We start from the raw sequence: 18,329 nt of genomic DNA, 5'->3' as shown, positions 1-18,329 counted from the left end.
ACAACATGTACTGCTGGGATGCTGCATAACTAATTCTACGCTAAGTATTACTATCTGTGCCACAGTGCCTGGAATTTAAAACAAATTAACCTCACATTAGAGCATCTTTCACAGCAGTTTCTAAAATGTAGCATACATATTTCAGTGCTCCCAGGAGTATGAAAGCTACCACCTTATAATTGACTGGCCTGCAAAAAAGCCCTTATTTCACCCAGACAATTAGAGGTATTTAAGTATGAAAAAAAAGAAGTTAGCAAAAAAAAAATCACTGAAGCAAAGGCAAGCGTCAGAAAACATCTGTATGACCAACAGTCTGAGTATTATATTTCCTGCCTTGATACCTATGTGAAAAATCCTGGAAATCCAATTTAAGCAGAAGATACCATACAAAAACAGGTCCTATCTATATTTACTCAGCATTGAGTCCCACTGATTTCAACAGGACATACTTGGGATTAAGTGTACACAGGACTGCAGTCTTTGGGTCTAAACACACACAAACATCTTCAGTGCAAATCAGCATAGGGAAATAAGCGATTTTATACAGCCTCTCTGCTCCTTACCGTCCCCTCCCTCGTTTCTAAAACCAAGAACCAAGCAGGAAAAAGAACAACTGTACTTCATAGCACCATGGTGTATGTGTGTGTGTGTTAAGAGTAGCCATGAAGCTAGGTATAATGTACAGAAGCCTAAATATGGCAGACGTATTTGATCTCCCGTGCCACAGTGTGGAAGGGGAAAAGCAACAATTTGGGTGAACAAAATGGCATGGAACTGCAGGCTTGCCCCACACATACTGCTTTCCCACAGACTATTTAGACATACAACTATTTAGAGATGGAGTCATGCTAGATCTGGTAATCAAGGTTAAATTCAGTCAGGTGAAAGGCCATTCACTCCTGTGAAGTCTTAACATTGAAGATAACCTGAGTGACGTCTGCAAAAGGAAGCTGACCAACTTCAAAACACCAAAATTATAGAAGCTTTCTGTTTCCTCTTTTATAAGTTAAGCACCACACCTGATTACTGAAGAAAATAGGCAAGAAAAAGTCTTCTAAGAGATGAATGCTTCCAAGAAGAAAGCATACTCATCATCTACTCCCCCGACACAATATTAAATAATGCCAAGCTAAGTAAAGTGTTAGTGGGTAAAAACCTGACTGTGCCATAGTAAGTCTGAAACTTTGTCCCTGCTACCTATCAAAAAATGCCTCTATTTCCAATAGTACTTTTGCCATAGTTGAAACTTTGGGAGGAAAGCACTGATCTCTACCATAGAATTGCTGTAGGGATTCCTGAGGAAATACAAAGTACTCTGAACAATCAAGAAGTACTATACAAATGCTTAATTAGAATTCTCATGCTTTAAAGTGGTCAAATCCTTGGAAAGAGAATTGCCAAGGCTTTGTGCTTTTGTCACGGACCCTCAGCGTGATAAAGGAAGAAACGATTTTTAAAAAGAACTCACTGAAATGTCAGTAGCAACAATTAAGCAGAACAAAGAAGGTAGACACAGGAAACAGGATTCAAGAGGAGTCCAAACATACTGTGTCAATGAGATGGAATTCCAAACAAACAAACCCCAGAGTTTCTTCACTACATATGAACAGCAACAGTGAAACCAAAAAGTTGTAAATGAGTTGTAACTCTCCTGCCTTGGCTACCCCACCCATTCAATCAAGTGACATCACCGGATTACACAACATGGGCTTGTTGTCAAAAGCACAGAAACAGAAAAGATCAGATGCACACATACAAACATACAAGAACCACCAATAAGGACTAGACTCTCTCACTTCAAGGGGGCAACGCAAAAAAGGATGTACTCCACAACCTTGCTACTTGAGGTCATTATAGGATGCAGACAGTCCTTGAATAGACAGAATCAACAAGTTTTTAAATATGGAAGTGATTGGAAAAACAGAGACTCCACGAAGCATATAAGAACTCTTAAGAGTATTTACATACATTTTGGACACATGATGCTGCCTTATACTGAGTCAAACCATGGTCCACTGAGGTCAGTATTGTCTAAAACTGGCAGGGTCTCAGGCAGAAGCCCTGAAGGTGTTGGGGACTGAACCTGGGACCTTCTGTGTGCCAAGCAGATGCTCTGCCACTGACCATGGTCCCTCCACTTTGACTCCAGGAGATAACTATTCGATAAGTTAAAATTAATCCCCGTATTGTAAACAACTGAAAACTCACTTAGCCCAGATATAAAGGTTAAAAGTAAATCCAACAGGTCTCTAAAGGTTTGATTTCCATAAAATTTAGCAAATTAATATTAGTCTTTACTTTTTTTTTTTAATCTAGCAAGCCACAACGACTTAAATTCTCTGGAATAATAGTCCTATGATGTACGGAAATAATCTAGGGGAGGGTGCCCTACTTAAAAGATGCAACTCTGTATCTAGCCCATTTTAAAAAATCCATCAGGCAGGTAAGCCTTAAGAGTAGAAGACTTAACATGAATCAAGCAGATAATACTTGAGTGTAAAAAAAAGTTCTCTACGTGAAAGAAAAAAAGGAGCAGGAAGGAATGTTTCAAAGTCTCCACCAAAGCAGCCAAAATTCAAACACAAATACTTCAAGCCATTTGGGATTTAAGGTATGTGTCATTTACCCTGTAGCATGCATCACCATTCAGTACAACCATCCTAGTAGCATTAGAGCCAGTTTGGAGTAGTGGTTAAGAGCGGCAGGACTCTAATCTGGGGGACCGGGTTTGATTTCCCACTCCTCCACTTGAAGCCAGCAGGGTGAACTTGGGTCAGTCACAGCTTCTAGGAGCTCTCTCTGCCCCACCCACCTCACAGGGTGTTTGCTGTTGCGGGGATAATAACAACATACTTTGAAAACTACTCTGAGTGGGTGTTTAAGTTGTCCTGAAGGGCGGTATATAAATCAAATGTTGTTGTTGTTAGTTGCCAGTTTGGGGGGGGGGGTATTGTCAAGTATGTCACAAGTGCAAATTGCTAAATAATGCTACTGTAGTGAACGGTACCTTACATATACAGTACCAAATGTTTTGGGGAGTTCTTTTGCTTCTCGTTCAGGCCTTGACAAATTTTCTTCAGCTTTAGGAGTTACCTTCTAAATTTAGGAGTCAGACTTATTTTTCAACCTTTGGAGTTTTGTATTTTAATCACCACACTTCCTTATTATTGCTACCACACCTAGTCCTAAACTCTTCGCAGTTTGTCATTTTTTGTAAAGCTATAATGAAAAAATTGTAGTAAATAAATAAATATGGGGTAGCCCTAGTTGTCACCACAACCAAAAGCTAATCTCTATCCCTCACCTAAATAAGCTTTGAACCTCTACTGAAAGTCACCAAGAGGCATTTACAACAGATGACTGGTGAAAGACTAGGTTCCACAATGAAGTCTCTAGTTGCCCTGGTACCTGTTGAGCCCTGGTATAATTTATGGAGATGTGGAGCAGACGGCAAGCTCTGGAAAGGCAAAGTTGAGCACATGCCTGACCATACTGGAGCCCAACATTTCTCAAACTGGAGCCTAAGGTATACTTGGAAGTCCACAGAATGGGCGGTGAGAGGGGAGCTCCTTGCCCTTTATAGACAGTAACGGCAGTCAGGGAGATGATCAGCACCTCAACCTTTCATGATGCTGTCCAGGAGTACAAAGTTCACAACCTACTGTGTGAGCATAGGAAAGCCACTAGACTTTTGAATCAGGACCAGGGAGACCCAGGTTCAAAGTCCCACTCTGCCATGAAAGCTTTATAGATGATCTTGGACCAGTCATACACTCTCAGGCTAACCTACCTCATAGAGTTGAATTGAGGATAAATTGGAGGACAGGGGAACAATGTAAAATGTGTGGGGTATCTATAAGGGATAGAGGCAGGGCACAAATGCAGTAAAAAAATGAAGACATAAAAAAGCAGACAGATCAGTGTCTAATTGAGCCAGCATCAGCCAGTGACGGATAGAAGATTGACGCTCTTATGACAACAGCAAATAGTAACCTTCCAACTCACAACTTGCCCACTGGAAGAACAAGGCATTAGGGGTGTGTGCTTTGGGTATCTGATTTGGGTAAAGTATCCAAATCAGGCCCAATTCGGAAAGCGTTGGTATTTCCGAATCGGGGCCAGCATGCTGGCATGCTGGTAAACCCGAAGAGGGAACCCCAAATCTTTTTTGGGTGCACACCCCTACAAGGCATTAATTCATTCAGCTCTGCCAATCCTATCTCCTTGCTTCTTCCTCCCTTCATCCCCAGTAGTTTATGTTGCTCCCTAAGGAGGACTATAGAGATAAGAGATTTTGACACACCTTGAATATACAAATAACTTGTATATAAGTTTCAATGAATTATTACATGAACCCATTTACATAGTTTAACTAGGAGAGGGAAAGAGATGAATTGCATACACACTAAATACGGAAGAACATGAACAGGGTATGAGTTTAAGAGCAAGAAACTATTACGTAAAATATTTATACCCTGCCTGGTAACAAAAAGCCTCAAGGCAGTTTATACTTCATTATAAACCACATTTTTATTATTTAACCTGATCAATTTGGCTCTATCCCATGAAAACTTATAAATCTCGTAAATCTTTTAAGGTACCGCAAGAGAATCACTCTCTTTTGAGGGGGAGAGGGTGCTGCAACAGACTAACATGACTAGCAGCAATGGAATAAAAAAAGTAAGAACAATACAGAAATTATATTATAATGAAAAACAACCACACTATCATTTCAACTGATTTCTCATCCAGACATGTCTATCTGTCAACGGATAGATAGTGTTAGCAATACATAAGTTTATAAAGATTTTTAAAAAACCTGTCATGAACCCGGCTTCCCCCTGCCCCTTCTTCAAACATAAACAAGAATAGGCTTGGAGGTGTGCAAAACAATTTTTTTAAAATCCAAATAGGGGTCCTCAACTACTAATTACTGGCATGTGATCTTCACTTCTAACACACACACCCTTGCCACAATTTGACTGCCATGTGCTACAACACAACCGCATCCATTTGTTTCTGAAGAACCAATAAAATATCGATGTTACTGGAACAGATTCATCAATGTCATCATGCTTTTTCATCCCAACCCCCAACATACTCCCTGTTTATATCCCCCTCCATTTATAACAGTTCAGTAGCACACCATATGAGTAGGAGTTCCTTTACCCTTAAAGGGAATGGGAAGAAAGGAATCACTTTTCCACAATCAAAAAGAGTCCAGTAGCACCTTTAAGACTAACCAGTTTTATTGTAGCATAAGCTTTCGAGAATCAAGTTCTCTGATGAAGAGAACTTGATTCTCGAAAGCTTATGCTACAATAAAATTGGTTAGTCTTAAAGGTGCTACTGGACTCTTTTTGATTTTGCTACTACAGACTAACACGGCTAACTCCTCTGGATCTATGACTTTTCCACAAGGCACTGGAATGTCCTTTGCTTTGCCAAATGTCACCACTTATAAACTGTCTCCAAAAGAAAGTATATATTCAAGTGTATCAAATTTGTTGTTTTATTATAACATAAGCAACTTGACAATGACTGCTATAGACAGGCCAAGCTAGAACATTTGAATCCTAGATGAATTAATCTAAATTTATTGTAAAATTTTGTAAAAATCTTCTTTGGGATTCTACTGCCAGGAACAACATTTCCACTGAAAAATTACCCTTTTAAAAGTAAATTCAACAATATCCTCACTGCATTACTCTTGTTCACCTTTTATACTGTTTTTTTCTAGAATGAAAAAGAACATTCCCATTTTATTCCATTTATCTTTGGAGCGCTCAAGAATTATGAACTTTTTTTTAAAGCCCTGAAACAAACAAAAAACAAGCAAGGAAGGGGGGAGCAGTGACCATAACAATTTCAAAAACACATGGTGGAGGAGGGGTGGGAAAGGGAAGAAAAACCCATTTCACATGTCTTGGTCAAACTGTTTTTGAGCTCTTCCACCCCTCTGGATGTGCATGCAGTTTTAAAAACACACGTTTAGAGTTTTTTGTTTAAAAGCAAATGATAGCCACAGTCACATCCAGTGACTGTGAGGGTAACCCACGGCTAGATGAGGGCTGAAGCATATTTCTAGTCCTCCCGATAAATAAAAAAAAAATCACTCCCCCACCCCCAAGTTATACATATCTAGAAATGGTGTTGTTCCCCCACATGTTTGCCTCTCTTTCGTGTATGGAAGTCTCTCTCTTCAGTCCCTATTTTGCAGTCACGACTCATCTTTATTATCCAAATCCCCCTTTCCAAGACTACAGGCATCAGTGGGAACGGCCATTTCCACAACTACCAACCCAGCACCCCATTTTTCAGTAAGACTGACAGAGAGAAAAAGGCCATGTCAATTAGCTCAAGATTTTTACTTCCCTTTACTATCTGCCCAATAATATTGTAATGTATTTAAAAACAATTTGAGGCAGCGTTGAGCAAAGTTGACAACGGCCGGTTTAACCAAAGATCCAAGAAAGGGTTAGGAAATCATTAAGGAAACAGGAGCCAGTGCACAAAATTATTAAGGAAACAGGAGCCAGTGCACAAGCCCACCTTTCTGCACTGCCTGTCAGACAGGAATCAATTATACTATGCGAATGTTGCATTCAAGTTCAATAATAAGCAAGTGCATGAAGGGAACTGGAACAGGCAAGCAGAAAAGGGCCTTCCCCCCCACTAGCTGGACATATAGTAACTAGGAATGTACATCTAAAATAATTTTGGTACATCTGAATTTTTTTTTACTAAATCTGAGGGGGGAAATGGAATTCCCTGAATTCTGAATTGATTCTCTAATTTGGTTCAGGTGTTTCCGAAAAATTCAGCCCTTGTTTTCTGTGGGAAAATCACTCAGAGATATCTGGTGGGCTGGAGGGGTCATTTTTCAACCAAACTTCACCAGATTTTGAGGGAACCTACCCATGAGGGTCCTCTAAAGATCTCCCAAGTTTCATGAAGGCTGGGGCCCAGGGGAAAATTTTATGGGCCCCCAAAGAAGGTGCCCAACAGAACCCATGTCATTCATAGGAGTCAGACACTGGGTTCAGCCAGTGGGGAAACACCACAGAACAGAACCAAGCAGTATCCAACCACAAGCACAAGCCATTCCCTTGCTTCAGTGTGTTTCTGTTGGGCTAAGTTGCAACGTTCCTTGTTTCAGTTTGGTTTGGGTGGAATGGATGTAATTCTCTGATGTAACATTGGTTCCCTTTTCTCCACTTTGGTTCTGGGGACGATTCATTTCTGTGCTTCAGTTTGGTTCTGTTGGGCTCTCTCTGGGATGAGCTCAGCTTACATTTGGGAGTGTGTCTTGGCCATGGCAGCCTTGCTCCGGTGTGTTTCTGCAATGGGAGTCAGCTTTGACTTTTTCCACATAGGAAACAATGGAGTGGCTGGGGGCACCTTGTTCAGGGGCTCATAGAATTGGCCTTCAGGGTCCAATCTTTCTGAAACTCTTGCATGGAAATGTCCTTAGTGTACTTTTGTAGTATTACTCAGAAGCAGCAGATGCCACAGAGGGCAAGAATTCTTGCTATCTGTCATTTTAAATTGTCTTAATCTTACGTTCTAGAAGCACTTCACCAAGGGCCTCTCTGCCATCTGGTTTAAGGATAAGCTCTTAAAAGCAGAATGCCTTTTGTTAAAAGTCACCTTCAATATTTCAACACCATTAGCTCAATTAAGGCCAGAGACTCCAAGATAAGACACAAAGCTACTGATACATATAGCATCAAGACCACATGATACAAAGAATGGAGGACAGGAAAACAAAGAACTGTTGCCTGTTGACAAAAGACTGGAATGATCAGGTAGGCCCAAACAAAGATGAAGTGTTCTTGGTGCGTACCCTTAATATTGCCAAATAATAAGGCTCATCGGTTTGATGCTGTCCTATTCTTTTACTCGTCACAATGCAACAAGTTGCAGCTTTTCAACCTTCCTCTCCTAAAAAAAAACCTTCTATCAAAATAAAACCAGGAAAAAACTCCTCAGAACTATATAAACCGCATTCCAACACACAACCCATTTGATGACGTAATTGTACACACATTCTACAATAGCGAATTAGGGCTTAAGTAAAAAGAGGTCAAATTACTAATGTTACTAAATATCATTTCTGCATTATACATGAGATTCCAGTGAGGAATATATGCTTGACAATTATTAACCTATAAATAAATTATTACTTCAAAATCATAGAAAAGGGACAGCCCAATGGTAGAAGACACAAACTCAAGTAAATCTTATGCAGCTTTTTTAAAAAAAAAAAACGGTTTCCCCGTCTTCATTTTTAAAAAGCCTTCAATCAACATTAGCAATATGCTAGTTAACAGATATTCAATGCCAAAGTTTGCATTTAAAAAAAGAAAGTACTTCAGACCAGAGTGTATTAGAAATGAAACACATGAACACAGAGAACTTCCAAGCGTCACAAAATACAATGCAACTGACTTAACTACACACAAGGTTCAGTGGCCTCCCTAAAGCTTCCTTAAAATTAAACAAAAGACCATCAAGGATAGTATTAGCCCAGCCTGTTCTGTTTCACAAGATTACAAAAAGCACTTCTGCGGCACTCTCAGAAGCAAAGAATCATCCTACCCGTAGCGTTTAACATGGTGGGATTCATTTAAATCCCTCACCCCCTTGCATCAGAAACAACAGGCCGTAGTAAAATAAGCATGACGGGAGGAACTCTGCAAAAGTCAAACACTTCAACCTGGTTTTTAATACCAGTTCACATTCTGTAGCTGTAGCTTTGGAGGGCTGGTTGTTTTCCGTGAACCTGCATAACAACTGTTCTTGGAACTTTCAGCCTCAAAAATTAGTCCTTAATACTGCTGAGGAAGCAACAGGCCACACGAGCAAGAGGTAAAATAAAAACTTTTTCAACATTTGCTGAAGCAGCTGCAAAGCACACTACAGAAAGTATTTCCATTCCATCCACTAAAATAAATGGATGTTACAAAGTAGAAATGTAAGGACATGAGTTTTGTTTTGTTTTTAAGTGTAACATATTAAAGGAATCGAACAGCCAACAGATGGAATCAAATCCTAATGTAAATAGAGAAGAAAATCAACAGGCAAAATTCATTAATACTGGCTTGTGTCGGATACTAGAAGCACGACAAGAATCCATTCAGGTTACTTAAAAACCAGGTTACTCTGACAAGCAGTTACAGAAGCTATAGAAACCTGCGACACAATCAGACACCGAAACCTATTAGACTATGCTGAAGGCTGATATCGTAAAACACACATTCTTTGCATGGTTATTCAGTGGGATTTACTTAAAAGCAGACCTATTTAGGGCTGGAATGCAACAGAACAGCATGGAAATGCCACCGGTCACCATTCTTCTCAGCCAAGGATTGATTCCTGTATGGGAGAAGAAGCCACAGGATGCCTTCGAGAAAGGATTAAGAGCGTCCATGTTGTCACAAATTTCATGGCTGTCATGATTCCAAAAGGCAGATATTTCATTTCTCATTTTCTTCAAAGACTACGTGTGGTAAATGTACTCTTACTGTGCATGTACTGTGCACTTTTATGGTGACCAAAACATGCCAACAAGCTTCAGTTTTATACATGTAAGTTGTAACTTGAATACCTGAATGTCTAAAGCAGACTACAGTGGAGACAAGCACTGCTAACACAGATTGGATTTCTATACCCAGCCTCAGTTTGGCACCAAAGCAGAAGTTAAGAGAAACAATCACCTATTTCTGCTTTGTTCAGCCAATGTCTGTAACCCAACTTCACTTGTTTATCCTCACAAAAACATTTTGAGACAAGTTACCCTAAAAGTGCATATCTTGTCAAGAAAGAAGCATGGATTTCAACAGAAGTTTATTTATTTACTGTACATGGCTTTTCTGCACACTTGATTTATTCCTGATTTTCTTAGCAGCGGATCCCCAAGCATTGGAATCTGTTTGGGTACGATTCTTCCCACATGTCTTTCCCCCCTTTGCCTTTTTACATTTGTGGAGTGGGTTTATTTTGTTCTGTGAGTGTCAATAATCAGGTTTTCAAGTGAGGGTGATGTCACTGCACCCTGCCTTTTATTTTTTGTACCTGCTTATAATGTTATATCAAAAAAGGGCAGAATAAAAAAAGAGATTGAAAATGAACACATGGGGACATCTTCGCATGGGGAAGTCTAAAATGGGAGCAGCCCCACCCCTGTGGTCCAAACAGAGAGCCCTGCCTGGGTTGACCCAGGACTAGGAGGCAGAGGCTAGTACTGGTATGGCAGACCAACTTCTGTTGGGATGCAGTCCGGAACAGCAGTGGCTATGTGCTTTTCAAACCACGCTACTTTTTCTGGCACCTGAAGCGGCCAATCCTTCTCCCCTGGGCTTTGGCAATTTTTTTAAATCACCATTTTCACAGCATTATATCTACCTACCTCTGTAACAATACATGCAGCAGGTTCTCTGAATTCCCAACTCTCATTTTAAAAAAACCCAGTAAATTTCTAGCCTGTTCCACTGCAGAGATCTAAGGAAAAAAGAATATCAACACAATGGAATGAGATAGAGACTTACTTCTTTAAAAAATGAAAGCTGGGAATTCAGGGAATCTGCTCTATGTATTGTTACAATGGTAGGTTGATATAATGCTGTGAAAATCATGATAAAAAAGAAAACAAAACCAGGAGGGGAGAGGAAGGTACGATGGAGGAGTGGCTCAAAGATGATGAATGTCCAATTGTTGAAAAGTGGGTTGAAGGTGGGTGGGACTGGGCAGCACGACAAACAAAACAGAAAGAAACATTACACATGAGGGGGGGAAAGACTCAAAATCAGCTTCCAGAAAAAGATTGGGATAAAAGTGGTCTCGAAAGAACCTGGAAAAAAACCCAAGGACCCCCCCCCAAAAAAAACAAATTGAAAATTAAAGGCAAAAAAAATGTGTAGAGAAATCAAGGGATAAATTGAAGTGGTATAGGGCCAGAACCAATGGAAAAAAACTACATGGAAAATCCCTACAGTCTGCTTTTCTCTCTGAGATTTAAGGCAGATTACACAATACAATCAATAGGATGAGGTATCTAATACTCAGTGTCATAAGTGTATAGAAATCTAGAAGAAAACATAGAATATTACACATGATAGAAAATAGTATTACATAAATAAAAGCAATGCAGAGACAGCAAGATAAAACATATAGCAAACAGATAATATGTACTATACCTAGAAATAAGAGTCCCCTTCCCTTTATAAATCTGCTTTCTTGAACCATTTCATCAAAATATAGCCCTAACAGGAAAACAGACGAACCCAAGCCCAACTTTAATATACCTGCTGCACCATTCTAGCTTCTAAACTGGGAAATGGTAGCTTTATCAGACTTCTGAAACACACGGGTATTTTTTTTAATTTTCTAATTTCAGAGAACCATTTCCACATCCATTTGTCAGCCACAGGCTGCCCCCTCTCCTATGTCTTGCAAAAGTTTCCCAGAGGGTATTCTAGGCTACACCTTTTGGTTCACAAAGGGCAAAAACAGATTGGTTCAGCCTTATTACTGCCCCACACTGATGATGTACTGGACAGTTAACATTTATGCCTTACCTTCCTTATGTGAGGCAAAAGGCACTGGATGTGAGATGGTATGGGCAGACCCAAGACTGTTTGATTTCTGCTAGGTGAGTCTGTCATGTGCTTTACCCAAGGACTGACAGTATGGTGGAGAGTAGCAGCCTTTAGTCCTGTGGTTCCAGGATCCTCAGGTGGGTCACAGAGCCCCACCCACTGAGTTATATAGCTCCTGCAGAGAATGGGGGTTTGGGTCACAATTTGGAAAAATACCTGCTGTTAGTATCCACATCGAAAAGGCAGATTTTCTCAAAATACATCATTCCATTGCTAAACACCTCTGCAGTGCTGAGTGCAGAAGAGTAAAAAGGACCTTTCCTCTCTTTGCGCATATGCTGACAGGAAATAATACAACAAAGGAAAAGATTCCTTTTTGGCACAGGCAAGTTCAGACACTGGCTCCTCCTCTGTCACATGACTGAGAGGTCATGCAACTTTCCATCATGTGCTCAAGAGATTCCACGCTGCCATAGGAGTTGGAAAAGTGGATGACCAATGCTCTAAAAAATCCAACACTTCCAGTGGCTACACACCACACGGGTAGTTTAGCACAGCATTATGCATTTCAAAGAAATTTGTCTTTCCCTTACTGCCTTGTAAGTTTGAGGCAACTCAGAGTTCCCTGGACTATGGTGTGAATGCAAAAACCACAGGGCTACAACATTACGAGCAGAAGAGAGTAGTATAACAAAATTCATTTGGCTAAAATAGCAAAAGGCCCCAACGATGCCTTCAGAGACACAATATTAGGTCTAGTCTAGGCACGATTCTGAGACCTCTGGAAGGAAAAGTGACCTGTCACTTATGCATAGAAAAGTTCGGAAGGGTTCATGGTCGCCAGGCAGCAGCCTTTAAAAAAACAATGTAACTGCTATGTTGCCATTCCTGACCTGCACAAGGCCTCAACCCCACAAGTGGTTTATATCATTATTACAGGGAAAGCGAAGGAGATTAATGTCAGGATCACCTAACATCACTCAGGAAAAAATGCCTGCAGCCCAGCAAAGCCGACCCATTAAATTTCCCAGCTGGTTACAAAAATCAAAACCAGTCCAGTTTATTTATACTCTGAACAAAATATGCTACTGTATTCTTAAAAACACCAAACACACTTCAAAATATTCATATCTACAAGTTGGTACTTGAAGATCCGTCTGCCTAGTTTCACTTGTTTACTTTGATCCCTGGCATATATCAGCACTGTTCTGTGTGAAAATTACATGCAAAACATCTGCTAAGATCAGAAAGAATTAGGGTAACCGGAGACTTCCTCAATAAATAGATTTTACTATAGAATATTTTCATTCCAATTAGAAATTCTGTTTAAGACAGATGATATTACAATATAATTTATCTTTCAACTTGCTGTAGTTCTAGAGAAATTACTACAAAATAATCCAGGTTTTTCAAATCACATAACCTAATGCAAAACAAAGGGACTCCACATTTTCTCTGTTGCTTAAAAAGTCACAAAACTGTTACACATAATACTAATATCCAGTATAGAGTGTTGGACTAGGAGCTGGGAGACTCCAGTCTGAATCCCCCACTCTGCTATGGAAGCTTGCTGGATGACCTTGGGCCAGTCACACACACTTTGCCTCACCTACCTCACAGGATTGTTATGAAGATAAAATGGTAAAGCAGAGAACAACATAAGCTGCTTTGGGTCCCCACTTGAGAGAAAGTAGAATAGAAATGAAGTAAACAGTAAATTGATAGAAATTATCTACACCTATAAAAGGCAAGCCGTGTTTCAGACGACTCACCTCGTCTCCCAGAGCGCAGGCACGTTTGCATGCCCCTAGCGAGGATAAAGGTTGAGTTCTCGGCTGCACACTGCAGCTGCTTGCCGCCCACCCACCCCCTGGCAGTGCTCCTATCTGCAGCCGCCCAATCCAGCCCCAATGGAGCCAACGCAGGTGGGTGCCCAGTGGAGGAGCACATCAGGGTACTTGCTTCCCTCCTCCCCCCGTAGCGCTTCCTGCTCCACCTGCAGCCACCCGATCCCTTGCAGGGCGGGTAGTCCTGGTGTCCCTCCTCTTGGATGCCAGATCTACTACCCATAGCTTTGTAAGGCGGGGAGACCTGGCCTCCAGACCTGCAGAGCTAAGATCTACTCATCGTGGCTTTGCAAGATGAGTAGACCTGCCCTCCAGACCTGCAGAGTCCATATTTACCTGCCATAGACTTGCAGGTAGACTTGTTACACATAACAGGTCTACCTCCTAGGGAGCGCTCCCTGATGGCACAGCACGCTCCTGTGCACTGCGGTAGGGTGATTTTGGCCCAAAGTGGGCCCAATTCAACCTGCTGCAGAGCACAGGAGTGCTCCAGGGCCCTTTCCACCCTCCCGGAAGCACTCCGGGGCTCCGCACCAAATTGGGGCAGAATCAGGCAGCTGCAGGGTCCAGGAGTGCTCCAGGGCCCTTTCTGTGCCGCCCCCCGGTCAGCACTCCTGGCCTCCGCAGCAGCCTGAATCAGGACCAGGGTTGGCTGGTGAAGGAAAGAGCCCATCTGCCTGCCAAGCCCTCCGCAGCCCAATTGGGGCAAGATGGGCCCACCTCCCAGCCCTTCCCCACTGCGATTGGCTGGTGCTGGGGAGGGGCAATGCCAGATCCAGCCACCCTGCCCTCCCCCCACCCAGATTGTGGCACTGGGGAGGGAGCAATGCCAGGCCCATCCACCCTGCCATCCCCTCCAGCAGATCGGGGCACGGCGGAGGCAGCAATGCCTGGCCCACCTACCCTGCCCTTTCTATAGCCCGTTGTATGTTTTCCCCACAACAGGCTTTGTTGCTAGTCACAAAATAATCCAAGAACAGTTTTTCCATGTGTCGAGTAATTTAATGCAATACAAAAGAGTTTCACATTATCTCTGCCTTTTAAAAGTCACAAAATCATAGTACATAATACCAATATTCAGTATATCATACCCACAACAGTCTATGTGTGCAAGACCACACAGCATCATTTAAAATCCCTGTTATTAGTTTGTCTACAAGTTCAGAGCTGCGATCTCACTGCTGTGTTGAAACCACAATTGCAAAGGATAAGCACATCAGGATACTGAAGTAAGTATAGGGACACAACCCAAGCCTAGTTCTATGAAGAGTTGCTCAGAAGAGGGTGAGACTAATTGCAGTCTGCAATCCTATCCCATACCTTGGGAATATAGTCCCTTTATATTAGTGGGACTTGCTTCTGAAAAACCTGCAACCTGTGCTTAATGCACAGACGTACAATACTTGAAAGCAAAGGGGGGTATTGAAAATACAGCACACAAATTTATGTGCATTTATGTGGCCCAATTTTTTTAAAAGAAAAGATCCATAATGTCATCTAGGTTTACCATTTTCTCATATTATTGATGGTACTAGAAGTGTCCGAGTACTTTATATCACATTCTTTCTGACTAGTGTAAAACCAGTCACAATATTTTTGCTTAGTTATGAAGAGCTATAATCAATCTACCTGAACTAGCAAAACATTTTATTACCTTCCAGAAGTTAATTTCCTGTGAAACACAACCACCTGTGATTCCTGTTTTAACATTATCCCTAATTTTTCCCCCAGTGAAGAAAATTGTATCTCCAGAAGTCCCTCCAACTAAACAGATGCTTATATAAAAGGAATGCACAAAAATTCAGTGCACGATGTGTGTGGAGGGAGGAAGGAAAAGAGGGAGAGGAAAGAGATTAAACAGCCCTGTGAATTGGCAAACTGTGCAGAATGCAACGGAAGATGGTAGCAAAAAAAAGAAGGAAGAATTTTAATCAAATCTAGACTAGACAGATGTGGGAAACGGATATTCAGCTGCCATTTAGCTGTTCCGGTATAACCACAGCAGCTTCGCAAGCTTCAGAGAATCAGTCACTACAGATATGAAGTCACAGAGACTTTGAACAAAGGTTTGCTGGAATGCAGGGTGTTAATTTCCCAATTGCATTAAACACCCACCAAAGCACCTCCCCACCCCCACTCTAAAAGCACAACCTCCCAACACCTTAACTAAGCCCACAGAACACCCCCTACACACAAACATGCCCCTGTTAGTCAGATTTCAAGCGCAACCCAAAAGCCCAGGTGCCTACACACATAGGTGCACACCCTTGAGTATTTCCAGCCCAATTTCCCCACAAACAGTTCCCTTCCATAAAGAATCCAGAGCTTCTGTTTGCCCTTAAACACACAGGATGTCTAACCCTCCCCAAGTCTCTCCTGCTCCTCTTCCCCTCAGCACAATAAGCTTCCCCAGTAGCCAAACCATGTGCTGTCCAGACACAAACACACCCAATAAACCTGCACTGAAGGCTGCCAGATCTTCCTAGCCCCCTGCCTAATCCCCTCAACCCCATCTCCAAAAGTCCACTGAGCACCTTTACACTTCCACCTTCCACCCTCTATGGAGTTCCCCAGGGACCCTGCAACTTATCTCTATTTAATATTTACAACCCACCTCTCCCATGTCTTATAGGAAGAAAGAAAATGTAAACCAAAGAAGATATTTATGTTAATTTGCCATTTTAAAGTGGTGATATGCATGCATGTATATACACATACACATGCAAATTTCTGCACAGCATTTTAATATACATCTTTGTTTTATCTCTATATTTGAAATTAGTTATGCACATGTGTGCCTGTGTATTGTATGCAGCATCTTAATGTAGCTATCTTTTGTTTTACATTATTTAAATTCGATATTAATATACACACATTGCATAGGACATTTTAATACAGATTATCTTTTGTTTCACATTATTTAAACTGTGTTATTATACAGACAATTGCAGGTTTTCTGCATATGGCATTATAAGACAGATATCTTAAATTCAATATTAATTATGCATACATATCTGTGTGTGGACATACACAACACATCTTTTACAATACGGCTTTTTAACGTAGATCTCTTGGGGGTCACATACATCAATGGTGATAGATAGTAAGTTATCAGTATTTTAGTGTGTGTCACTGTCAACCAACCAGCATTTTTTAAAAAGCAACAACAAAGATATGTCCCCCTCCCATATTGAACGCATCACAGAAACTGCCTTTCAAGGCAGAGCTCGGGAGGAAACTACTGTAAGCAGCGCCGCGCTCACAGCACAGCAAAAGCCACCCAAGCGCATTAAACGCGTGTGTGCATTTTACCCGCACGAAGCAGCAAAACAAAAATCCGTACCTGAAAGTCTTGCGCCAAAGGCTCCGTCGACCGTCAGGCAAAAAAAAAAGAGAGAGAGAGAGAGGCTTTGCAAAAAGAGACTGGAGGGAACCACCCATCTCCTGAAGGGGCGTATTTTAAAGGGGGGTGGAAACAAATAGGCATCATTCCGCGCACGCACACACCCCAGAACAGCCCAGACCCTTTCCTATGCCTCCCTGCTGCAAACACAGGCCCATCCCCTTTCCTGACCTACCCATCCCCATCCCCCGTACCTCCCCCAGCCTAACGAGCCACCCTGTCCTGAAGGGACGGCGGCGGCTTCTTCTTTTCTCAACCGCCCCCCCCCCGGCCCGGGCCCCGCTACCCACCCACCTGCTGCGGCTCCCGCAGGGCCCGAGCGGCTCCGGTCACTGAGGCGGCAGCAGCGCCGCCTCCGACTGGCTTTGACACCCGCCGCCCGCCAACATGGCGGCAGCTGACGGGAGAGGAGGGGAAGGGGAGGAGAGGGAGGGGACGGCGCGCTCCCGCGGCCGCTCCGCGTTCCATTCCCGAGACGCGGCCGCGCGCTTCGTCTTCTCGCTCCCAGTCTACTACGTTCGACATGGCCCCGGGACGGGGGGGGGGGGCGGATTCTGCGTTCGTGTCCCTTCCTTTATCTCTCGCTCCTCATCGTTGTCGCCTCACGCAAAAAGGCGCGGAGACCCCCCCTCTCGCCCAACAAAGGCGCCACTGCTGTTGTTATTATTATTGATATTATGGGTGGAGTGAGAAGGGGTGGGTCTGTGTAGACGATACGGGCCGCCTTTTTTGTGTGTATGGAAACCGTCGAATAAATGTCAAAATAAAAAAAACCGTCCCCCATCATCAAAGTTTCCCGCCACTTTGACAGGCTGATGTCCAGTGTGCCCGTATACAAAACACATGCCTTATTTGCTTCATTTATGCCCCCTCTTCCCAGTGGAGACCCAAGGTGACTTAATACTCCTTAATTTATCCTCACAAGACTCTGTAAGGTACATTAGGCTGCGTGTGCAGTGTGCTACTGGTTCAAGGTCACCCCAGAAGCTTTTGTGGCAGAATGCGGATTCAGATCTCAGATCCTATAGTCTGACACACACCACTACACTGGGCTGGGTCTTCCTTATATACCATAAACTGTGTGTGAACACATATATACATGTGTATACACACATACACAAATACCTGTACATACATATACTGATGATAAAAGTAGACATATATGTATGTACAGTGTATGTATTTATTTACTTCATTTATACCCCACTTTTTTTCTCCAATAAGGACCCAAAACAGCTTGCTGCATTCTCCTCCAAGTTTATCCTCACAGCGACCCTGTGCGGTAGGTGAGGCTGAGAGAGAGAGCATACAACTGGCCCATGGTCATTCATGAAGGGGGGGGGGAGTTTTGAACAGCCATGTAGGTCCACATGCGTGCTTCTGTGGTAGAATGAGGAATTCACATCTAGGGGTCCCTGATCCTAGTCCCAAAGAAAAGAGAGAGATATCACACACAACATATGCCTCCATCAAAATATG

At 42.3% G+C, this 18,329-nt stretch overlaps 1 protein-coding gene across 4 annotated transcripts in view; it reads right to left on the bottom strand.

Annotated features, from left to right (window-relative positions):
- The window catches only part of EPN2 (epsin 2), a 41,075-nt gene extending 23,836 nt beyond the window's left edge, over positions 1 to 17,239 (bottom strand). For 2 of the 4 annotated variants that reach the window (XM_054992936.1, XM_054992939.1), the window contains exon 1: positions 16,791 to 16,972. The gene's annotated coding sequence lies outside the window, so the exon portion shown is untranslated. Of the gene's footprint in view, positions 1 to 11,579; positions 11,664 to 16,790; positions 16,973 to 17,144 lie in introns of those variants that run through there. The other 2 variants (XM_054992937.1, XM_054992938.1) reach the window with 2 other exon arrangements.
- Positions 17,240 to 18,329: the final 1,090 nt, after the last annotated feature.

Source organism: Eublepharis macularius, chromosome 12, assembly GCF_028583425.1.
Source record: "Eublepharis macularius isolate TG4126 chromosome 12, MPM_Emac_v1.0, whole genome shotgun sequence".
NCBI classification, from domain to species: Eukaryota; Metazoa; Chordata; class Lepidosauria; order Squamata; family Eublepharidae; genus Eublepharis; species Eublepharis macularius.
Note: the sequence above shows the minus strand (reverse complement) of the source record. Positions and strands in the feature narration are given on the sequence as shown.